The sequence below is a fragment of the Tursiops truncatus genome, chromosome 10 (genome assembly GCF_011762595.2).
Source record: "Tursiops truncatus isolate mTurTru1 chromosome 10, mTurTru1.mat.Y, whole genome shotgun sequence".
In the NCBI taxonomy this organism is placed as follows: Eukaryota; Metazoa; Chordata; class Mammalia; order Artiodactyla; family Delphinidae; genus Tursiops; species Tursiops truncatus.
In genome coordinates, this window is record NC_047043.1 from 1,699,144 (window position 1) to 1,724,671 (window position 25,528).

At 47.1% G+C, this 25,528-nt stretch overlaps 1 long non-coding RNA gene across 1 annotated transcript in view; it reads left to right on the forward strand.

The window, feature by feature from the left end:
• Positions 1–11,279, forward strand: part of LOC109551565 (uncharacterized) — a 196,117-nt gene extending 184,838 nt beyond the window's left edge. Inside the window, exon 9 of the long non-coding RNA XR_012334266.1 lies at positions 8,685–11,279. This is a non-coding gene — a long non-coding RNA (uncharacterized lncRNA). The remainder of the gene's footprint in view (positions 1–8,684) is intronic.
• Positions 11,280–25,528: the final 14,249 nt, after the last annotated feature.

The following is a 25,528-nucleotide window of genomic DNA, read 5'->3' on the forward strand; positions in this document are numbered from 1 at the left end:
TACACAGACATATTTATCATCCCGAGGGCTCCAAAGAGAAAGTGGAATTCCATGACCAGAGTGCTATAAAACTGTCTGGGCATTTGGGGTGTTATTCTTATTACAGTTCTGTTATCGTGAAACATGTTTCCATGCAGATTTCTGTCTGCTGGGCAGTATTGGTCCCATAAATCCTGCAGGAGAGAATTGGCCCACTGGAGTTGGATGCTGGATATAGCATTTCTTCAACATCAAGAGAACGGCCACACATTTTTTTAATTGTTTCCCTTGCAAATAACTTTTAAACAGCCTTACAAAAATGTTTTCCTCGCTCCACTCCCCCGTGAGTTAAAAACGCACCCCCATGCTTGCCAGTTGGCACCATGTCTTGTGATTCCAGCAGGCGGGCGGTGATGGGATGGGTGAGGCAATTTTAGGGTGGGGAGGACCGCTTTTCCTCACAGTGTGCAAAATGAGCCGTTTGATTTTTAACTGATTCCTTAAAGCAAAAGCACTTCCCACCCATGAGCACTGCCTAACTGGGGGGCATGGAAAATGAATGAAGAGACAAGCCTCAAACAGAGAGAGTTTACTGCTCCCGCTTCAACGCTAATTAATCACGGTTGTCAGTGAATGACCGTGTGCGTGGGGTTACACCTCCCAGAGTCCTTGCCGGGACCTCCGGGGGTGGACGTGTGTCTGGGGCTTCGAGCGGTGCGGGGAGCGCAGTTGCAACCAGCTGGGGCCCTTGCTCACACAGGCCTTCTGTGTAAAGGATGTGCTTCAGTATGGGCTTGCGGTTCTAAAACGAGATGCTTTTCTATTTCAATTATATTGCGGTGGATCAAACATTACAAAATAAGCCTCAAATAGGAGTGTAGCCTTACCCCAAACGAAAGCATATGTGTGTGTCCAGATGCAAGGGTCAGATGTTGACACCTTGAACTACACGGGCCGTACCTGCCAGGTTCAGGGCTTGCTACGGGCACAAGTTGTAAAGAGGACAGAAATTTGGTTTTGACGCATTCCCAGCTCTCTTGCGTACCTTGAAAAAACATTTGAAAGCTCTGTTCCTCTGCTTTTTTATCCAATGAGAGCCATTGGTTCTGCTCTCCCCTCTCCCACCTTTACGCTGTTCTGTGTTCCAATCCACAGGGGTGTTGTCACACCGTGGAAAGATCGTTGGGTGGGGAGTTCCTTTATTCATTGATTTATTCAATACATATGTGGGTACCTATTGGATGCTGAGCTCTGGGCCACGAGTTAGGGCTGTAACACTAAGCAAATCGCTGTGTCGTGGGGGAGACAGATATGAATCAAAGAATCACAGGAATGAGTTTACAATTAACTCCACAGTAAGTGCTGTACCATGAACTGGGGCTGGCAAAGTGAAACGGGGGGGCTTAGCCTTGTCTGGGTGAGGGGATGGGTTAGGCAAGGGAGTCGGGGAAGCCTCTCCGCTCTGACCAAGAGTAACGAGATGAACGGAAGGAAGAACCTTTCCACAGGAGCAGAGTGTTTACCTGCGGCTTGATGAGTTCCCAGGATGCGGGGTTGTCAGTGCTAAACTGGGACCGTCCCGGCACAACTACATGTAAGGGTTAGGGTGTGCACAGACCCCACTACAGAGGGGAGCGTGGCGCTTTCAAGGAATGGAAAGGAGGCCAAGGTTCCTGGGAAAAGCACCCCACCCTAGATGAGAGAGACAGATGGGGCCAAACCCTTCAGGGCCTTAAAGGTCATGTTAAGGTGTCTATCCTAAGAGCAAAGAAAAGTGCCTTAAGCAAGTCAATGACAGTCTTATTTCCCCTCAGAAAGTCCATTCTCCTAAGGATATGGAGACCATTACCATGTGAAGTTCAGAAATCTTTTCCTCAAGGAGAGCTGGCTGTGGTCCCGCAGCAGCAGGGTGCTGCAAATGTCTAACAGCTGGCTCTCGGGGGCTGGGGGGCAGTGCGGGGAGAGGGTGGGGGTGGAGACCCAGGTTAGCAGAATTTGCCAGTTTCCATGGTGGAAAGCTCCCACCTCATCGATTTCCAGCTACCACATGACATCATTGAAGGCAGAGTTGGGAGAGATGCCACACGGACTCTAAGAGCCATGCTGGTTCCTTCCCTCCTTCCCTTCCCCTCCCTTCCCTCCTTCCCTTCTCTTCCCTTCCCTTCCCTTCCCTCCATCCCTTCCCTTCCCTTCCCTTCCCTCCTTCCCTTCCCTTCCTCCCTCCATCCCTTCCTTTCGCTTCCCTTCCCTTCCCTTCCCTTCCCTTCCCTCCTTCCCTTCCCTTCCCTTCCTGAAAAACTAGAGGCACTGTTCAAACAAATTCTGACTCCAGTGACCAGTAAATTTAAGCCTTTCCCCTGGCCCCTAAGGAGTTCTGACACAGGAGAGGGTTTTAAAACCCTTCTACTACATGATGTGCAAATGTGCTAGGCATGGGCCTGGCTTGCTACACTGAATCTGGAGAGTCACAATGACATAGAAAAATAGAACACTGATAGAAATGTAAGCATCACACTAGGTTAATAGAAGTCTCTTTAGAAACCATGGAAAACTGTCTACAGCCTTAGTGATTCAGGATGTCTATCAGAGAGCTGAAGGCCAAGACATATGTGATGCCATGACATCACTGAGGTTTCTGCTCTCTTGCCACACAGGCTGAAAACTTTTGGAATTCTAACCAATATTTTAAAAGCAAAACAAAAAGTCCACAAAACGTCAGGCTCAGAATACTGTGTGACTCTGGCCTTGCAAAGGAGAGCGTGCGTCACTTTCACCCTACCTGGACAACCAGAGCTGTAGAAATGCAAGCACAAGGTGCAGGAAATCTGCATTTCTTGAGAGCAGGGATAATTTCTTACTCACTTTTGTATCCATAGTGCCTGAACTTGGGGTCAGGTTCAAATTAGAAGTTAAAAAAAAAAAGATAGATATATAGATAGGTAATTTGTTAACTTGTATAAAAAGATATGTCTTTAGGATTAACTTTATAAACATCTATCATTAAAAGCTACCTTATTGGCTCAACTTTAGTATAAATAAGTATTAGCCTTTTCAGAAAGGATAGCTTATTAACTTTTTTCTTTTAATTTTTAAATAAATTTTTATTATGGAATAGATGTAGATGGACAGAAGAGTTCTGAGGTAGAGTTGGCTGAATGAGTGTTAGTTTCACACAGGGCGGGCAGACACTTAAAACCTGCAGTTACTGAATCCCTTCTCCAGGGGATGTCCTGCCGCAGCTGCAGGGGAGCCGGCCCTGCTCTGTCCTTAGGCCTTGTGGGTAAGGGAGAGTGGACTAAATCCTCACCTCCCTTTTTTTTCTTTTCTTTTTGTTTGGATGTTTTCACGGGTCTCCCCATAAGTCCAGAGAGTTCCCACAAGTCGACCTCCAGTTTCCTCTATAAACCAACATTGATACATTATTATTCATTGAAGCCCATAGTTTAGTTGGATTTCCTGAACTTTTACCTAATGCCCCTTTCCTGTTCCAGGAGCTCATCCAGATGACACATTACATTGAGTCATAATGTCTCTGAAGCCCCTTCTCGATGGTGACAGTGTCTCAACTTGCCTTGTGTTTTGGATGACCTTGACTGTTCCGAGGAGCACTGACCATGGAAGGGAAGTGCTGTTCTTATATACCATGTCCAGGGTACATGTCATCAACATGACCTGTCACTGTGATGTTGCCTTGTAGTGCTTTGCAGGTTTCTCTCCTGCGAAGTTGCTCTATTTTTTCCCCTTTCAACCAGCACTCTTTGGAAGGCAGTCGCCACGCACAGCCTGCTTAGGGCGTGAGGGGCTGCGCTCACCTCCCTGAGAGCAGAGTGTCTATTATTCGGAATTCCTCTGCATGAGAGATTAATCTCTTCTCCTCCATGTATTTATGTATTCAACCACGTATCTACATCAGTATGGACTCGTGCGTATTTATCTTGCACTTTAGGTTCTAATCCAGTACTACCTCGTTTATTTTTTTGCTCAGATTGTTCCAGATTTGGCCATTGGGAGTCCTTTCACTTGGCTCCTATGTCCCTTTGACATATTCCCATCACTGGGGATTTTATTTGGGGGCACTTTGGTACTTTCTGGTCCTAAAAGATGCTCCAGGATCATCTTTTATGTTTCCTGCCCCAGTCCTAGAATCAGCCGTTTCTCCAAGGAGCACTTCATTTTGTTGAAGAAGATCTTCCAATGAAGATCTTAGAAACCAAGGCCTGGATACTAAGTGTGCTCATTTCTTCTGGGGTGTCATTGCTTCCAAGCCCTCTCAGCTAACAGAGCATGGGAATACATGTGTGTCCTAACCTGTGTACTTATAGGTCTCTGTAAATATTTCTGTATACATATATCCATCTGTATTTATGTTAAGCAAAACGCGGGTTCATACTGATGTATCCAGCTCTAATCTATCACGGCATAGGTCGTTCTAGCCTCTTCCCCTTGCTTGTCTATAACTTCCCGCTCCAGTAGTAAGAAACCTGGCTGCTACCACCTGTCATCCATTTTCTTATTTGTTCAATTCCGGACACATATATGGAGGTTTCAGAATTGTTCACCTGTAACTTCATTGGAAACAACTTCCTCAACTAGAGGACGGTGCTAACTGCAGGTCCTTCTGCCTTTAGTCTTGAGTAATCCATTCATTTTCAAAGTTGCTTAGGTCAGAACCTTCCCCCCATCTCCCTCTGTGAGGTGTTTCAAAACTTCATAATACAGTTAGATGCTCTTGTCAAAGTCTGCATTCCATCCTAGGCCCTAACCTATTAAATGTTTTTTAAATTTTAATACATTAGGGTTCACTCTTTCGCTGTAAAATTCTTTAACTTTGGACAAAGGCATAGTCATTATCTACCAGAATATTTTCTCTACTCTAAAAAATTCCCTGTCTCACTTTGTCAACCTCCCCCCACCCCAAACCACTAGTCTGCTTGTTATCTCTATAGTTTATCTTTTCCAGAATGTCAAATAATGGAATCATACAGTACATTGCCTCTTATGACTGGCTTCTTTTGCTTAGAAATATGCATGTATGGTTCTTCCATGTCTTTTTTTGGCTTGATAGCGCATTCATTTTTATCACTGAAGAGTATTTCATTGTATGGATACTCCGTAGGCATTTTTATATCCGTTAAACTGCTGAAGGACATCTTGGTTCTCTCCAGTTTGGGGCACTTGTGAATAAAACTCCTGTAATCATTCATGTTCAGGTTTCAGTGTGGGCATAAGTTTTCAAATCAATTGGATAAATACCTAGGAGTAGAACTACTGGATCATATGGTAAGGCTGCTGTAAGAACCTGCCAGACTGTCTTCCGAAGTACCTGTACCATTTTCCATTCCTCCCAGCAATGAATGAGAAGTTCTTTTGCTCTGCATCCTCACCAGCAGTTACTACGGTTAATTTTTAGATTTTAGTCACTCCTATAGTACAAAGTGGTATCTCGTTTTTTTGTTTTGTTTTAATAGTATTTCTTCTTTTACACATATTTTTTTTGGCTGTGTCAGGTCTTAGTTGCAGTGCACGGGCTCTTTGTTGCAGTGTGTGGGCTTCTCTCTAGTTGCAGCACGTGGGATCTTAGTTCCCTGACCAGGGATCAAACCCGTGTCCCCTGCATTGCAAGACAGATTTTCAACCACTGGACACACAGGGAAGTCCCTCATTGTTGTTTTAATTTGTATTTCCCTAATGACAAATGGTGTTGAGCATATAGTCATATGCTTATTTGCCGTCTTCGTATCATCTTTGGTAAAGTGTCTGTTCAGATCTTTTGCCCATTTTAAATTGAGTTGCTTGTTTTATATTGTTGAGTTTTAACAGTTCTTTGTATATTTTGGATACAAGTCCTTTATCAGATGTATGTTTTGCATATATCTTCTCCCTGGCAGTGGTTTGTCTTTTTATTCTCAAGAGTGCCTCTTACAGAGAAGAAGATTTAAATTTTAATAAAGTCAAACTTATCAATTTCTTTCCTTCACAGACCACACTTTAGTTTTGTATCTGAAAACTCACCAGTTTCATGTCACATAGATTTTCTCCTACTTTTTTTCTGGAAGTTTTATCACAATCAGCATGTTGATATCAATAGTGTCAGATATAGAACATCTCTGTCACCACAAGGATCCTTTGTATTGCCCTTTTATAGCCACACCCACTTCTCTTCCCCCACCCTTCTTGCCTCCTGGCAACCGCTAATCTGTTCTCCATTTCTATATCTTTGTCATTGCCAGAGTTTTATATAAATACAGTCATATAGTATTAACATTTTGAGATTGGACTTTTTTTACTCACTATAATTTTCTGGAGATTCATTCAGGCTATTGCACGTATTAATAGTTGTGTTTTTTTTTTTAATTGCTAAATAGTGTTTCATGGTATGGACGCACCACAATTTATTTAACCATTTACCCATTCAAGGACATGGAGGTTGTTTTCCGTTTGGGGGTTATTATAAATAAAACAATGTGAACATTTCAGGTACAGGTTTTTTGTGTGTATAGATATAAGTTTTCATTTCTCCGGGACAAATGCCCAGGAGCGCCATTTACGACCTTTGTCCGCTTTCTAATTAGATCGTGTATTTTGGTTACTGTTGAGTTTTGAGAGTCTTTTATAGGTACGAGTTCTTTGTCAGATAGGTGGTGTTCAAATGTTTTCTCCCGAGCTGTAGCTTGTCTTTTCATTCTTTTCACATAGTAAACGTCCTTGGTTCTGATGAAGTCCAGGTTAGCATTCTTTTCCTTTATGGATCGTGCTTTTGGCAACAAGCCTAAGAACTCTGCCTAGCCCTAGTTCCTCAAGATTTTCTCCTATGTTTTTTTCGAGAAGTTTTATAATTTTACATTTAAGTTCATGATCTATTTTGAGTTGACTTTGTATAAGGTGTGAGGGTTAGGTCAAGGTTCACTTTGTTTTGCCTACGGTCGTCCCCTTGCTCCAGCACTATTTCCTGTAAGGCCGTCCTTCCACTGAATTGCCTTTGCACCTTTGTCAGAAATCAGCTGGGTATATCTGTTTGGATCAATTGTGCAGATCAATTTCTATGTTCTCTTTTCAGTTACATTGATTTACATGCCTGTCAATCCCCTAATATCACACAGTCTTGATTACTGTAGCTTATATGGAATCTTGAAATCAAGTAGATTAATTTCTTCCACTTTATTTTTCTTTTTAAAATTGTTTTTACCTATTCTATTTTCTTTGCCTTTTCATATAAACTTAGAATAAGCTCATCTATATCTAAAAGAAATCTTGCTGGGATTTTGGTAGGAATTTCATTAAACCTGTGTATTAGTTTTCTCTTGCTGCTGTAACAAGTCACCATAAACTTAGTGGCTTAAAGCAAAAGCAACATGAATTTATTCTCTAAAAGTTCTGGTGGACAGAGTCTGAAATCAGTGTCGTGAGGCTGAAGTCAAGATGTTGACAGGGCTGGTTTCTTTTGGCAGCTATAGAGGGAGCATTTGCTCCTTGCCTGTTTCAGCTTCTAGCGGCTGTGATGCCCTCCTCCCTCCTCAGAGCACATCATCCCACTTCTTGTTTCCATCATCATATATCCTACTTCCCCGCCTGTGTCGAGTATCACTCTGGTTATGTCTTATAAGGACACTTGTGATGACATTTAAGGCCCACAGAATAATCCAGGATAATCTCCCAATCTCAATATCCTCAGTTAAATCACATTTGCAAAATTCCCTTTTGTATATTAGGTAACATTCACAGGTCCAGGAATGAAGAACTAGATCTTTGAGGACTTCCTTCAGTCTACTACAATTTGTACATCAATTTGAGGAGGACTGACTTCTTTATTTTGTTGGATCTTCTACTTCATGAACATAGTATGTCTCTCCAATTATTAGCTCTTTTTTGATTTCTTTAGTTATCATTTTGTAGTTTTCAGCATACAAGTCCTACACATGTTTTTGTTATATTTACACTGAAGAACTTCTTATTTTTAGCAATTAAAAATGGAATTTTATCTTTAATTTTGGTGCCCACATGTTCATTGCTAGTATAGAGAAATATAGCTGATTTTTGTATATTGGTCTTATACACTGTGACCTTGCTGAACTTTCTTATTAGTTTATTAGCTTATTAGTATTATTAGGTTAGGAGTTTTTGAAGGTTCCTTGGGATTTGCTACATAGAGCATCATATTATCTATGAATAAAGACAGTTTTATTTTTTCTCCTTTGATCTGTGTGCCTTTCTTTTCATCTTCTTGCCATATTGCTCTCGCTAGAGAGCACTGTGTTCTGTGTTTTCTGAGAGTTGAGAGAGAAGACATTCTTGCCTTGTTCTTGATCTTAGTGGCAACTTAAAAATCACATCAATCATCAAACATAATTTAGAAAATTCAAGAGGAGAAGGAAAATGTATTTATCCATATTTCACTCTTCCTCTTCCTCTTTCTTCCTTCCTGATGTTTCAAGAGTCCTCTTCTATTGTCTTACTTTTTAGAGAACCTCCTTTAGCTATTCTTTTAGAGTAATTCTGGTGCTGGAAAATTATCTTCATTTTCCTTCATCTGTGAATATCTTAATTTCCCCTTAGTACTTGAAGGCTATTTTCACTTGATGTACAATTCTGGGCTAACAGTTTTTAATTAATCACTTAAAACGTGTTGTGCCACTTCTTTCTGGCCTCCGTGGTTTCTGATGAGAAATCTGCTGACATTTGAATTGCTCTCTTTTTTTACCCTATAGATTTGGGTCCTCTGACATCGTAGATGAGAAGAAAGTACCCGGGGAGCAGCCTGTGGATGAGGAACTTCTTTTCGGGGGAGCTGCAGCCGCTGCCTGGAGCCTGACATCCTGCCCCTCAACAGTTTAGAGAAATGGGGCCTGCTCAGGGTCCACAAACACCTGGCCGGGAGGGGTCTGAGCCTCCTCTGAGCCCCCCAGCACCGGAGCTCCATTCTCAGGAAGCAACTCCAGCATCTGAGAGCATCCACCTCACTTCCTGAATCTTTGGAAAAGAATTTGCCAGGGGCTTCCAGAGACTTGGGCCAAAATCCTCACTTGTCCTCCCACTTGAACACGTTACCAGACCTACCTGGGCTTCGGAGTTTTACCTCTGAAACGAGAAGACGGGGGGAGCCAGCCTCTGGGGTGCCTCAACCCAGGTGCCCGTTGTCCCTGTATCTGGACCAACCCACAGGCCGGGCGGCCACCTCGGGGCCCCCAGCGGCCCCTCCCAGCCTGGTTCGCGGGGAGTCTCCCTCATCTCCACCTCCAGGTCGCCCCGTAAACCGCGAGCTCCTGTAGCCCCTGCTCAGAAGAGCGCTCTGAGCAGGGGCTGAGGCCTTTCACTGAGTCCTCCAGGCCTCGGCGGGCTTGCTGAGGGGGCGGGGTGTCTGCGACGGTGTGACCACGGCTCCCACAGCCTCGGGGACACGCCCAGGCTCGGGCCAGCGCACAGAGGCCATGCTTTCAGAGTGAGTTCAGCGGGCCTGACGGGACCCACGGCCCGGTCAGCTGTCAGCCACACGCAAGGTTATCTGTGGGCGGAAACCGTCACCGTCTATGTCTGCTGGGATTTTGGCAGCCACGGGAGGGACGGTGCATCCCTACAGGCCTGGCTGAGTCAGGTTCCCTCCGTGCCAACGGTGCCGCCATCTTTGGCCGCCAAGGAGAGACGTTTTGGCAGGGCCCAGCGGCGTTTTCCCCGGAGGACAGTGTTACCGGCTCGCGGAGGAGACAGAGCTAGAAGGTGGCAGAGCTAGAAGGGGGCTGGGATTCTGGAAGGACCTGGATGGTTCTGGGAAAATCTGGTAGCCATTTTTGAAAGGAAAAAAAAACCAAATCAAGGTGTGGGAGTGAGAGCGTGGAACTTCTTGGAAATGAGGAGAAAGAAAATAACATGTCCGTCTCCTCAGCCTTGACCTCCCACCCCCGCGGCCGGCTGGACGACTCTGCTGGACTTTCCTGATGCCAACTCAGATCCGAAGTGTCCAAAACTGAGGTCATCCTCCGTCACCCTGGCTCCCCTTCCCGTTCTGGCGGTAGAGCCACCCGCCAGACACCAGAGCGGGGCCTCGGGGGAAACCTCTGATCTGCCCTTCTTCACCGCAGTCTCTGGCCGTCTCCTGCTCTGAGTCAGGATTTCAAAGTCATTGCTCACAAAAGTGAACATAATTAAAGTGACCACGTAAGAAAAGGAATCTGCAAAAGGAGAACTAAACCAAACGTCGGAGTAAACCGGGCGATTTCCCACTGCTTCATCCCACAGGCTCCGGCCCAGCCAGGACACCTGCCCCAGGCCTCGGGCTCGGAGCCCACCCAGCCCCCGTGGAGCCCACGTCCCGCACCTCCCGCTGGGCCCAGGCCCCTGACCCAACCTTTCCTGGATTTGCTGTCCCTGTTCCTAAGGCCCTCACCCCTCCTCCCACCTGCCCTATGAGACGTCCTTCCTTTGCCTTCTGAGCTCACAGTAACTGTCAGAGCCCAGCTCAGCCATGCAGCCTCTACCTGTGGGGCTTCCTGACCCGTCCCTGCCTTGGGGTTCTACTGCGCCCACAGCAAGGACAACGGAGCATCGGCTCCCAGCTCGGGCCCCAGAGCCACACGACACCTGTAAGTGGGAGACACGCAATTCCGGCTGAGTTGCGTAACATTTCAGAGCCTTTGCTGTCCTTTCTGTAATGCGACTGATAACAGTACCTAACTTACGAGGGTGAGGGGAGGATTAAATAGGATATTGCCCTCAGTGTGCTTAGTACAATGTCTGACAATTAATTAATAATCAGTCAGCAGTTCTTGTTGTCACTGCTGTCCTTCCTACTCTCTCATTTCCACTTTCCCGTTTGCTCGTTTGTTTTCATGCGGCCATCTTGTCGACCCCTACTAACTTGTAAGTTCTTGAAGGGCAAAGACAGCGCTATCTCTGTATTATGTTCTGCCCCGTGGTGCGCATACACACGCACACACGCGTACACACACACACACACACACACACACACACGATGTTGTTGGAGTCGTGCCGGGGGCTGAGTAGATGGTGGACGGACAAAATTCCTGTCTGTCTGTGTGCAGGGTGGGTGGAGGCCTGGGGCCCCCATCATCTGTAGTGATGAAACATGGGCCTCGAGTAAAGAGGCCAGTCTGCCAACCAGGAGAGGCAGCGAGGGAGCTTCCAACGAGCACAGTTATTTTATCCAATGTCACCCAAAGGTAGGCTAGGATAACACGCTCTGACTTTGGGGAATTTATAAAATAGGCAAAGAACAACTGATGAGGACATGACAGCTTCTGGACTCAGGATTTCAGGCAGCGTGTGAGGAGAAGGTGAAGAAAGGAAAGAGGCAGAAAGGGTCCCAAACAGTAGCCCCTGGTGATGGCCGTGTAATGGTTTTATCTGATCCAGGAACAAAACAAAGACAACTCTTTTCCATGTCAGAGTTTTAATTCTAGCGCTATTTCTCCGTCAAACAAAACTGAACTCAAGGTAAAATTGAAGGAGAATCCAATAGAAAGCAATTGAGGACAGGCAAAGTGAACCAAAATAATGAAAGAGGCCTTTATCACATCATGCCTCAAAACAGAATGAAGAGACAGGCCCCAGCCCTCCATCCCTCCCTGATTTCCAGGCCTGGGACTCCCCAGAGGCAGACTTCCTACCCGTTGTCCCATTGTTGCTTCAATCCAGCCCCAGGGCACTGATCTTATCTCTTCAGGTTTATTCATTTGTTTTCCTGTCTCTAAAATGCACCTTTGTATAGAATCTGGGCATGGCTGAAAAATTACCCCATTCTCAGCAGTGTCTGCACTAATCATGGCCCCTCCCTCCTCCTCTCCCACCTGGGACCGTCAGCACAGCCGAGCCCTTGTCATCAGGCAACATCCTTAGCACCACAGGGGGGTAAGAAATACAAAGGCACATTTGGGGTATAAAGACCAGTGCTGTTTGGGCTTTAACCAGACCAGCGGGAGAAAAGGAGCCTTCAAGGGAGAGGGCCTTCCACTAAAAGGGAAACAACCGCAAAACAAAAAAAATCGGGAGCCTGGAATAATTAGTCACTCAATATTGTAACAGTCTGTTTCTTAGCTAAACTCTGTTTTGTTTTCAGTACTACATAGATCGGGGTTGGGGGGAGATGGAGGTGGGCGTGTTTGCATCCTGGCCTGTGCCATTTGTGCAAATTCCCAGGTAAACTGAGTCAGTTAACCAAAGAAATAAGGAAGAAATAGAAACGGTTGCCCCAGGGTAGGCCTGCCTTTACAGATGTCACATTTCAAAGTCACGTTTGCTGTCACTACAATGAGAACTCGGCCATGGCTGGGGCCGCTGCCTCATGCACTGGGCAGAAACAGACGTCGGAGGGAGAAATGTGCTGTAGCCACACCGGGGGGAACGTGTGCCATTGCTGGTGCTTTAAATGATCTGAGAATGTGCCCCAGTGTTGACCGTTTCAAACGCTCTACTTACGTTAGACGGGCTTGAGACGTAGGGACGTCTGTGGGACTAAAATAAAACAGTCTTTCCCTTGTCCTGGAGAACAAAGCCCAGAAACTAAGGAGCCAGGTCTTGGTTATCAGAAGGCCTATTATCTGCTCTTTATCTGACACTACTTTGGGGCTAGCTTTGGGCCCCTCTGTCCATCTTTCAGCCAGAGAGCAAGGGAACAGAGCCCAGCCTTACGATTCATCTAAGCGACACGTAACTGAGATGGCAAATCTGCAAAAAAACCAAAATTAGACCAACTCAAAGCAAGACTCTAGTCCCCTCCACACACAGGCAGCGCCTTGGAGAGGCGAATCGCGCTGCCCTTCAGATGCTCTGCCTCACCGCCCCCCACGCTGAGAAACAACTGGGTCGGAACTGGTCTCCAGTCGTTGCTGTGACCAGGAAGGGCTGCCTTTCCCTGGGTCTCAGGATATGTGCTTGGTAACTTTCCAGACATTTATTGCCACAGTTCAGCCCTGTGCTGCCAAGGTCGGAGCCAAAAAGGGCGTCTGAAAATGTGCAAAAGTGAGATCTCGCTTGGCCCAGGCCTAGCCTGAGGGAAGAGAACCAGACGTTCTCCTGCCAGAAGCCAGTCCCCAACTTCATGGAAGCTGGGGATCATTGCTGATGTCCTTCTCACTCGGCCAAGGTTCAATGCAGCTGCAATCACTCTACCTCCAATTCAAGTATGTCCTTGGTCCTAAGATCTTGGAGGCATCTGGTTCTTCTTTCTTTCTTTCTTTCTTTCTTTTTTCTGGCCGGGCCACACAGTGTGTGGGATCTTAGTTCCGTGACCAGGGATCCAGCCCGTGCTTCCTGTAGTGGAAGCGTGGAATCTTCACCACTAGACCGCCAGGGACGTCCCCGGAGATGTCTGGTTCTTAATCATTAAATGCATATTAATAAAAACCAATGTGCTATACCGTATCATGATATATTTATCACAATAATCCAAGGATAGTATGCATTAATAGAAGGATATTGTATTAGCTATAATTACTAGTCTATTACTAATTAATGTTAATTATATTAACTATAGGTATAGCTAATTACACTAACTCTACTATAAGGTAAGAGTAATATGTTAATATAAGCATATTCTATAAATACTCGGTTCCTCTGCATTTGTGAAAATTGACACGAGCTGCAGGGGTAGATGCCGCGCTGCTCTAACCAGATGCCGACTGTTGGCTCCCCTGGCTGACAGCTCAGCTCCCAGCCCCCTTCCAGGAACTGCTCTTGGCCGAAGCCGGCTGCCTCACCATTTCCTGCCCTTTTCCTGGGGACGGCCTGCATCCAAATAACTGGGTGATGTGCAGTGTGGAGGCTTGGCCCCGACCCCAACTTGGGCCCACTGCGTAAGACGTGGGGCTCCCGGTGGGGCAGGCTGGGACCATCTCCCTCGGCCCCATCCTGCCTTCTCTCCCTTCAGCTGTCACTCCTGAGAGCACTTCATGCGAATCTTCACCTCAGAGTCCGCTTCCCGGGGAGGTTAATCCGCAGTCTTTGGTCCCAGCAGGTGCCTGCCTGACCACGTGCTCAGTGGGCCCAGTGCTGCCTGCCGCCAGCCACTGGCAGTCGTGGTGGAGCACTGATGGTGTCTGGGACAGGCTGCTGGTGGTGACTCTCCCGCTGGTGGTGACTGGATGTCACAGGCGTAGAAGGAAGGCTCAGTATATCAAGTGTCTGATAAACTTGGGAGACCTGAGCGTCCCCGTAGCCCATTGCCTAAAGAAGGGCCCGCCTTCTTTATCCAGAGGGGTGGGATGGGGAGGGTGGGAGGGAGGGAGATGCAAGAGGGAAGAGATATGGGGACGTATGTATACATATAGCTGATTAACTTTGTTATGAAGCAGAAACTGACACACCATTGTAAAGCAATTATACTCTAATAAAGATGTTAAAAAAAAAAAAAAGGAGGGCCCTGTCACCAATGAAGACCTAAGGGACCTGTGGCCACTGAGTGCTGGGGAAATGGGGTGCCCAAATATCTGAGGGTGGCTACTTGGTTGAGTGCTGGGCGTCCTGAGTCAGGGCCATGCCAGCGGCAGTGGAGAGTGCCATGCCGGCGGAAAACGGATACACACTGGTGAGCTCCTAGACCCCAGCGGGGCCAGAGTGCCAGCACTGTGTCACCAAGTGACCACGAAGCCAGAAGTGCCCAGCACGGGCTGAGTGCCATCAGCTCCACCAAGCCGTCAGGGGTGAGCCCAGCAAGCCATCGTCACATGTGCAGTGGCCGTGGCCCTTCAGGGGTCAGGCCTGAGTGAGGCCAGAGGGCCCAGGTGAGCCGTGGGGCAGGTGGCCCCCCACGGCCAGCTGGTGAAGGAGGTCTGTGCTGAGGTTTGCTCAGAGGGTCAGCTCTGCTCGGGACCCCTGTGAGGCAGAAGCGGACACTGAGGCACAGCAGGCAGGCCCAGGGCTGGCGCTGAGGGTGGAGCCGGCAGGTCAGCACCGAGGCCAGAGGAGACGCTCCCTGAGAGCGTGAGAATCTAGGAGGAGGGCAGCTGTTGTCGCCTGCAGGGCTGCAGCTGTGCTGCCACCTTCTTCTGGAAAGTTCCCCCAGGACACGCGGCCCGCCAGGCTCAGGAGGGGCGGCTCTTCATGGATTTACTCAGTGACAATGTTCAACAGTTATCGTGTGTTTGCCGTCGATCAGGGGCTGGGCTTCCGTGACATCAAAGGCAAAGACCTAGGTCCCTTGTGCAAAAAGTAAGAATTTCAAGGCAGCAGCTGCAGAGCATGAAACCACACCGGGCGTGGACGGTCTGCCCCGAAGCAGGCCCCGCCCAGCCTGTTCTCAGGACTGGAGCTTCTAGCCATGGAGACAATTAATGTGTCAATTACAGTGAATTATTTTATTGCAGCTGTGAGAAGTGTTATGTTGGAGAAATGCAGGCTGGTCCCTATGCAAACTTACGAGGGACTCAGACCCTCTGGGCTGGGGGGCCGTGTGTGCGGGCTTCCGGGGGCAGGGTTTGAAGGGACAGAGACTTCAGGGACTTGAGAGCCATGGCCCTCACTCCGACTTCTCACCACACCGTGAACTGCTCACCTGACCACTGGCCAGCAGCGGGTCTTATTCGAAACCATCTCCAAGTCAGAGAAAATGGGCCACAGACACATGGATTCCTCCAAATGCCACACCACACACTTCCTTCACAGAGAAATGGCTCCAGAAAAAAAAAATCATTAAAAGAAAAAAATGTTGTTAAAATAAAGTGAATGGAAACATAAGAAGGTCCTTCACTGGCTTAAGAAAATAAACCAAAATCCAAGATATTCTGAGAAACACATTAGGGAATTAGAGGGGATCAAAAAGTCCACCACAGGGCCAGTTATATGTCGGGTTCAGAAACGGGTTTAATTCTGCACTGACAGCACGGAGGCCTAAGTTCCATCCCCCGCACTCCAGGTCTGAGAAAGTCATTTCAGCTTTCTGTTCTTTGCCTGAGTAATGAAAAAAAATGTTAATCTGTCATTTTGGATTGCGTGAGTATGATGAGGATGACTCTTTCAGGGGACTCTGAGCTAGATCTTCTGGAAACACAGGCACCACGTTTACTCAGGACGAGGTGACCTCAGGTCAGCGCCCACCACTCGGCCACACACACTGCGGAGAATTCAGACTCCACCCGACTGCGCCGTGACACAGACAGGTTTTCCCGAGACGCCAGACCTTCGCAGGTAGCCACGGCCCCCGCTGGGCGGGGCCTGCGCGACATCTTACCTCCTCCTTCGCCCACCCTTCAGTCAAGCCCACCTGCCCTCCACGACCACAGGGGCAGACGTCAGTTTTCCCATTTTGCAAAATGTATATAATTATTTAGTACACGAGAAATATAGTATTTCATATGCATAGTGAAAGCGGAGATTATCAAATGTACTGGGAAAACTACTGACCTAGCTGGAAAAAATTCGAGTAAGCCTTACGAGCAATAAAAGAAATTTAGATAATTATATAATTTTCATGGAAAACCCTTTCTAAAAACACCACCAGACTCACAGACATAGAGAACAGACTTGTGGTTGCCAAGGTTGGGGGGTGGGGGATTGGGAGTTTGGGATGAGCAGATGAAAACCAGCATATATAGGATGGATAAACAACAAGGTCCTACTGTAGAGCACAGCGAACTGTATCAATTTCCTGTGATAAACCATCATGGAAAAGAATATGAAAAAGTATACGTATATGTATAACTGAGTCCCTTTGCTGTACAGCAGAAATTAACACAACACTGTAAATCAACTAGACTTCAATAAAATTAAAAAAGGAATAAAAATAACACCAAAGGCAGAGATTATAAAATAAATCATCAACAGATCTGACTACGTACAATAAATTCCACAAATCCCGTAAACCCCAGAAGCAAAGTTAAACGTCACTTCGCAAAGCAGGACAATATCTGTCACGTACACTCCAGATAAGGTGCCAGCATCCTTTGTACATGAAGAGCTCGTGAGAGTCAGTACGTGAAAGGCGAATTCTCTGGCCACCACTTCCTCTTCCTGAAATCCATCCTACGGAAGCAAGTCGAGAAGTGATCACGGCAGTACTTGCCCGTTGAGGTCCCGTGGAGTTAGGCGGCCAGCGACTCCTCCCCACCTAGGAGAGAGGGACCCAGCCGACGGTCACCGGCAGGGTGATTATGGGGCGACACTGCATGCATTGCCAGTTCCTGGAGGAAGGGGGTCTGGAGAGCTAAAGAGGGCATCCAGTAAAGGGGTACCATACCAGGAGGAGTGCTCAGATCTGAAAACAAAGGCCCCGCTCTGGGGGTCCAATAAAACACTGTAGCCCGTGGGGAGCAGAGCCAGGAAGACTGAGAGCCATCCTGCACGCCACCCGCGACCTGCTTAGCGTTTGCATCACCCTCTTTTCAAGTTCAGGAGCGTAAATCTGAGAAAGGTTGTGACCCAAGCTTTCATTCTCAGAAAGGGGGGAACAGACCCAACCCAGGTCTCCTGTGTTCAGTTCCCTGCTGTTCAGGTCTGGCCTCTTTCTTGGCACCCTTACTGATGTTTCTGCTCCTTGCTTTCTCCCAGGACCAGGGTAAAAGGTCTTTCTGTGGCGACGGTCGATGTGACAGCCTGCAAACCAGGCTTGGGAGGGGCAGGCACTCGTGGACGCGTTTCCCAGTGTCACGGCCTCTGGACTGTGTCCGCTGACAGTTTCCAGAAGGTATCGGAGAGGTCTGGAGGCTGAGAAGGGGCTCTGTATGCCAGGGTCGGGTTTCTCCGGCTTCTCTGCGTAAATTTCCCTTCATAAAGTACAGGTCCGGCCAGCAGGTTGTGTGCAGAGACCAGTAACGGCAAGAGGTGATTTGGGGGTACACAGAGGCCCCTCCAGTTCTTTAAAAGTCAGTTCCTTTTTGTTTGTCTGTTTTCACCGGGAGGTGGAAAGTCAGGCTTTGAGGACCTCGAGGGTCTCAGCAGAGCCTTTGGGAATCAATATTTGTCAGGATTCAGTTACCTGGTCTGAGCCCGTGGACTGTTATTCAAAGATTGAAAAAACCTTATCCTGCAGACTTGGGAAGATCACAGAGGTGGGGGGTAGATTTTGCGTCCCCTGCCCTTTATTTCCTCTCTGACTCTTGCACCTGACCACTGAGCTGGCGGTAAATCACATAAACGCGGATGTTCCGCTATTTGGTGCCCCTCCTTCTGGGCCAGGCAGACATTTTCTTAAAGAGCCAGGGTGTGATTTTTCCAGGCTCTGTGGGGTCAGATGGCCTCTGTCACAACCGCTCAACTCTGCCGTTTGAAAGTAGCCACCGACAATCCCCAGACACATGGGCGTAGCTGTGTTCAAATAAAACTTTATTGACAGGATATGACTGGACTTGGCCCCCGGGCCATGGTTTGCTGACCTCTGTTCCAGTCAAAACTCCTGGACCTCACATTCTGTTTTTCCACTTATTCCATCTCTTTTTCTTACTTCTTCCAAGTTTCACGTAACTTCTGTAATGTAAACAGCCCACCAACAACCAAAAGGGAGACATTTGGGGTTTGAACAATTTGGTACCTGGCAAACCTGAACACACACTGCCTCTGGATTCCTGTTCCCGGGGCGGGTACTTACGGTTCTTTTTTTTTTTTTGCGGTACGTGGGCCTCTCTCTGTTGTGGCCTCTCCCGTTGTGGAGCACAGGCTCCGGACGCGCAGGCTCAGCGGCCATGGCTCACGGGCCCAGCCGCTCCGCGGCATGTGGGATCTTCCCGGACCGGGGCACGAACATGGGTCCCCTGCATCGGCAGGCGGACTCTCAACCGCTGCGCCACCAGGGAAACCCTGTGGTTCTCTTTAAACGTCTGTTTTGCTTTTCCCAGTCTATCTGAAGTGGCTGGTGCTGCATGAAGAGATGGGGCCCAGGGACTAATTTTGCAAGGCAGTGTCCTGAGCCGGATTCTCTTTGTGGCCAAGTATTAAGGGCATTTTTACGCCCTGCTTTTAGCTACTGTTTGCATTAAATGCACAAGGGCAAGGAGGGAGCCATTCTAATCCCTGCAACGCCCTCCCATTGCCTATAACCCCTCCTGCTCATAAAGGCTGCCACCCCCAGCATAACTTAGCCCTCGCAGTGTTGGATTGAATCGTAGCTCCTTTGATTGAGATCCTACTAAGCGCAAAAAGCCTCCAGGTTACTACGTCCTTGTTGCGTATAATCGCCCTGACAACTCTGCTGTCCCGTTAGCCAGAAGACACGATAGACTTAGAGGTTTACTCCACTGTGCAAACAGTGCAGCCGAGAAGGGGGCCGAAGTCTGTCTGCCTTCCCACCCCTTCCAGCAGTGACACAGCTGTTATTATCAATGTGCCCATTTCTGCCTACACTCACCCACCAAATACTCAGCACGCTTTTCTCGTTCCCCAGGCGCTGGGCCGGGTACTGGGGACGTAGCGCGGAACGAGGAGGCCTAGCCCCGTGGACCAGGAGCTCCAGACGCCTTACCCATCATCACGCATCAACGCGTCAACGTGACTGTGGCTTGGGCTGCAAAGAAGAGCCCAGGGAGACGTGTGGGCATGTGCCCAGGGGACCAAAGCTCCTTAGCCCTCCTTTCACGGTCAGAAACTTATTCAAGGACCGCGATTGCCCTCGTGTTATCTGCTACGTTATGTGCCCGTCCTATTGGGACAGTTCTGTTTTCTTCACCTTCTCTATCTGGGTGCACACAGATGAATGGTGGTGAAGACCAGCGTGACCTCTGTGGCATCCTGTAAGTGACCGGAAGGAATGAGATGAACGTATAGCAACATGGAGAGACTGAAAGCCTAGTGCCGTTGGGGGAAAGTAGTAAAAAGAACGCGGTGTATACGCAGCGCCGTTTATGGAAGTTGAAGCACATGCATACGGAGCGACTCAATACAGTGTATAAAGAGACGCATGATTATTTAGGGATCTGTATAAAACACCCTGTACGGGGCCTGGGGGGCAGGCGTGGGGGGCTAGCTGGGAAGTCAGGGATAAAAGGAAAAACCAAAGCAAGAGAGGAGCCTTGTACAGCCTGGCCTGAGAAATAGGGTTGATTACATCTCCGCCCCTGAGGTCCCCAGAATAAACAACAAAAGCGAAATGTCATTTGACAAAGCAGGTCGCCTCGATGTTGTACTGGATAGAGGATGATGACCTTTCCGTGCTGACCCTGAGCCCCAGGCAGGGAAACGGGCAGGAAAGACAGAGGCAGAGAGGAAAACAAGGCAGAAAGCACGGCCCCGGGAACAGTGAGGGACGCTCCTGTGTTTATATAAACACGCACCCTGAGGGGGGCGACCCCTTGGCGATAAGGGCCGTATCTTCAGTACTTAATAGACGACTCTTTCAAATGGCCAGCCAAGGCTGAGTGGTGTCCCCAAGTATTCGAGGGGCGGCAGCAGGGACGTCGCTGTCGAGTGCTCTTCCTGGAATGTCCGCTGTGCCGTCCGTTCGGGGCTGTGAAACGGCAGCTGATGCCTCGCGTCGATGTTCTCACGGAGTCGTGGGTCCTCTCCAACACAGCGTGACATGAAGAAACGCTGGCCGGGACCCCCAGAGGAGTGAGCATCTGGGCTCTGCCTCATCCACAGACTGTTCCAGAAACTGTCTGTCATTTCAGTTATTTGCAGTAACAAAGCCACTGCATTTGTTAGGAAACACCAAATACATCTTTCCGCCCCCGCCCCCCAAGGTAATGAATATCCAGCTTGGAAAGGGAAGAATGCAGGACATCCTCCCCCAGCGGAAAAGGGCCAAGAAAAGTAGGCTCCGCTCTTTCTCTTGCCTCCAAATGAAATCTTGGACAAGATGGCAGTGGCCTCGAGAGGGCTCACCAGAGCTGTTTTGATTTGCCAGTGTTCTTCTCGGAGAACTGATTTGTAGGTTAAAAGTACGCAGTGTACGAAAGCAGGGATCATTTATTTCTTGACTGACCTTGGGCCTTGATTTATCTCAAAACCGAGAGAATTTTCCTCTTGGTGAAGGAGGGCTAATTCTTTCAGTAAGTCCTTGAAAGCTCCCTGCCATCAAAAACAATCCATATGCTGAATGCACAGAAACAGAAACGCTCTGAATTTCAGGAAGGTGTCGTGGGGAGTAGCAGGGAGGGAAGGAGATGCGAGAAGAAAAAGAGGCTGGAAGATCTAGGAGAAAGGATGCCTAGTTAATTACGCACGTTTCAAGATGGTAAAGAAAGCCCAGTTTGGGGAAGGATGAAGGTGGTCCTTGCCCCGGGCCCGCGAGCCCTCCCCGGTCTTCTCGCTGGCTGACCTCCCCCTGACTTGGGGAGGGGAGAAGAGTGAGGCCCTGTGTCCTCGCGGGCAGGGCCTTCCTGTGACCCGCCGGGGACCCCGCGGCCCCTTTCCCACAGCCCTCCCCTAGAGCCCTGCTGCAGCTCTCCGTTTATTTGTTCAGGTGAGTAAACTCTGTATCGAATGCTGGTTTCTCAGTTGCTTTTAATTAGGCTTCTGGGCTCCACTCTTTCATCTTGGTGGAATCTGCGTCACTTTTCTCCAGCTATTTTTGGTTCTAAAGCCCTGGGTTTGCTTTCATTCGGCTAATTGAAGGCACACAGGAAAGGAGAAAGGGGATAATCCCCATCACTCGATGTTTCTTAAGGCTGTGATAAACCACACGTTTTTTTAGCGGCAGAAAATCGCTTTCAAAACGTTAACTCTGCAGCCTCTTCCCTGAGGGGCCGGGAGGCCGACCCACCGAGGCTCCGAGCGAAGGTCACGTGGGCTCCTCGGAAGCCCTGAATTCCAGGGAGAAGGTGGGCGGGCAGGTGAGACGTCCAATGTGGCCAAACAGCCCCTCCACGACTTTCCCTTTCCGGCCACTCGAGCCCTTCGGCTCTGGCTGAGATCCTCGAATGATACGTTCGCGAAGCTCTGGGTGAAGGCTCGGGCTGACGCCTATTAACATCAGAGAACAGTGCGGACGGCGATGACCTTGAAACAGCCAGCTGCCAGGTGCTTCTTTAATCTCAGAAAGGGCAATATATATGTGTATTTGTGTGTGTACACATATATATTAGTATAATTTTATTAAATCTTACTAAAATTAAAAGATGATAAATATAAAAAGGTCATTTTTTTGCCCTTTGGACCAAAATAGTCTCTGAAAACTATATTCGTGAGGTGTGTATAATCTGTTGTTTTTACCAAGGCTATTTAGTAAACTTTAGATCTTGTTAGAGTAATAAAAATAGGTTTATGCAGGGCAAATATTTAGATTTATCACTGTTATTCTATTTTTATAATTGATAGATATGATCATGGGTGCTCTATACAGCTTCTACAAAATGGAAAAAAAAAACCCTACTTTTTTGTTACCAAAAAAATAGAAATCATATTTACATTTATATCTTAATATACTGTTGTCCCCCCAGGTCCATTCCAGGAGACAAAACAGTACAAACAACCAACTACTTTTTTTTTTTTGTATAATGTTGAGTTTATGTGAGACTTTATATCTTTTTTTTTTTCCAACTACTTCTAACTTCAGAAATAAAGTACTTACATGGATCCAAGACAATCAATTGACAATAAATTCAAGTTTCATGTTAAAGTAGCCTTCATGAGACAACGAATGGGAAAAATGGTTGCAATTCATACACAAAAAGGGGCTATAACTAATACCTAAATAGCTCCCACAAATCCACGAGAAAAAGACCAAGATCCAGTAGAAAATGCGGAAAAGCACACTTTACAGACAAGATCACAGACATTTAAATGTATGAGAAGATGCTCAACCTCCCCGCAGTGAGTAAAATGCAAATTAAGCTAGACTGAGATTTCATTATCCAACCCCCAGTTTGTTTGAACAAAGTGGGTAACATGGTATGGTTGCAAAAGGAGGGAAAAGGTCGCTTACGAAAAGCTGATGGGAACACATGCTGTTCTCAGCTTCTATGGGGAATCTGGCAACAGATATTAAAATTATAAATGCAAGTGCTCTTTGACCCAAAGTTATTTTTCTAAGAATTTATTCTGTAAAAATATTCATCCAGGGGAGAAATAAAATATACACAAGGTTGTTCATTGGCACTGGCTGCAATAGCAGAAGGTTAGAAACAACCCAAATTTCATCAATAAGGGTCTGGTTAAATAACTTTGTTATAACCCTGTGAGGGAATATTATACAGCTGTAAAAATGAGGAATCTCTATTAAACAATCCCCACTACATATTATTAAGTGGAAAAGAAGTAATGCCTGTAATACATTATGACTTGCTAACAATAGGAGATAAATGTAGATGATAGCGACAAGGAGTAAAGGCAGAGATAACCAGTGTCTGGCACCTACTGGGTTTGTGTTTGTTTGAAATAATATAAAATAGCTCTGGAAGGATATATAAGAAATATTTACGTGCCTGCAGAAGGATTAGGTGTACCGGAGAACTAGGTTGGAAGAATTTTCATCATATACGCTATTATTGGTTAAACTGTGTCCCCCAAAGATATGTTGAACTTTTATCCTATGAATGGGACCTGTTTTGGAAATAGGATCTTACACTGAAGATGTAATCAAGCTAAAACGAAATCATACTGGATTGGGTGGCTCTAATCCAATGTGACTGTTGTCCTTATTAGAAGGAAAAAGACACACACACACACACACACACACACACACACACACACACGGAGACAGTCGAGAGAAAATGAAGGTAGACATTGGGAGGATGTGTCTACAAGCCAAGGAACCCCAGAGATTGCCAGCAAACCCCCAGAAGCCAGGAGGGAGGCCTGGAGCAGAGCCTCCTCCCAGACCTGAGGAGGAATGACCCGTTCATCACCTTGACTTCAGCTCCCGCCTCCAGGCTGTGAGACAGTAAATCTCTGTTGTTCTGAGCCACCCAGTTGGAGGTGCTTTGTTACAACAGCCCCAGGAAACGAACGCACACCCTCTGTAATTTTTGAATTTTGAACCGTGTGAATGTAATATCTGTTCAAAGAAATAAAAAAGTAGATTGAAAATTTTTTGGCCAAAAGTAAGAAGAAATATAAAGTAGGTTTTCTTATACCATGGCTCTGGTGTAATTTCTAAAGTCATACAGAATTTCACAAGCTATATGGGGAATTCGTTTCAATGGCGTCAACCACACTTAGGCAAACAGCGTGAAAATGAAAGAACTAAACCAGCAGAAGCCGAGGGGATGCGGGTCTCCGGCCCTCTGTGCCGCTGTCCCTGAGCGCCCGCCCCGAACTGAGACTCAGCTACAGATACAGTGGCTCTTTTTCCATCTTGCCTTCTTACCACACTTTTTTTTTTTTTTAAAAGAAAGAAAGTGAATTCATTTATGAGCAAGAGAGTCTGCCTGAGCCCATTGAAGCTGCTGGAGCTATTAGGAGATCTGGTCTGGAGGGCTTTCAGCCACCGTCTGTCCACAACCAGCAGTGACAACAGATCAGCCCCACAAGTGCAGTGCGGGCGCCACTGACGCCTGGGCTCCTTCTCCGCTTCTAGAGTTAGACTGTGGCTTCTTGCAGACTGGGACTGGGTCATTTATATTTGATATTAGCTCTGAAATCGAAAAAGTTGTCATCTCAATGCAACCAAGGCATTGAAATGTCTGATCAACTCAATAAAGTCAAACAAAATCAGCTTTTGACATTAGATGCTCAACTGAATTTTTTTTAAAAGAAAGTACTTTTTAAAAGGATGTTTTAGATTTATTAAAAAATTATAAAGATAGTACAGAGCGTTCCTGTATGTCCCACATCCATTTTCCCCTATGTTTAACCTTACACCAGTTCGGTACATGTGTTACAATTAATGAGGCAATATGATAATATTGTTATTAACTAAACTTTATACTTTATTCAGACTTTCTTACTGTTTACCTGATGTCCTCTTTCTGTCCCAGGATCCCATCCAGGGCCCCTCATCACCCTGAGTTATCGTGTGATAACTCAGGCTCCTCTGGGCTGTGACGGTTTCTCAGACCTGGCTTTGGATGACTTGGATGGCTTTGAGGAGGGTTGGGCAGGAATTTTGTAGAATGGCTCTCTGTCGGGAATTGTCTGGGTTTTCTTCCTCCTGATTAGCTCGGATTATGGTTCTGGGGAGGAAGACCACAGGCAAAATGCCATTCTCATCACTTCATATCAAGGGCACACGCTGTCAGGATGACTTGTCACTGTCGATATTGACCTTGACCCCTGGCCGGGGTCATGTCTGCCAGGCTTCTCTGCTTCAGAGTCACTCTGTTCCACCAGCTTTCCACACGGTCCTCACTGGAAGGAAACCACTGCGCATCACACACTTAGGGGCTCTACTCAGCTTCCTTGAGGACAGAATGTATCCATAAATTATATGGAATTTTCTGCGTGGAAGGTTTGTCTCTTGTATACCCATTTATTTGTTCAATCATTTGTTTATATCAGTATAGGCTCATGGATATTGATTAAACTCAGTGCCACTTCATTTACTTCGCTGAATCTTTTTATTAAATAGAATGATTGTTTTGGCATTGTGAGCAGATCAGCTTAAAACCCAAAGCTCACCACACAACTGCACCCCACAGATTCCGTCTGTGCGCTCATGGTAAAGAGGGACCATTGCTAGGAACTCACTTTTTGACCACGCAGGGGCCAGGCGCACCCACTGGGCTGCGGGCGGGCTGCG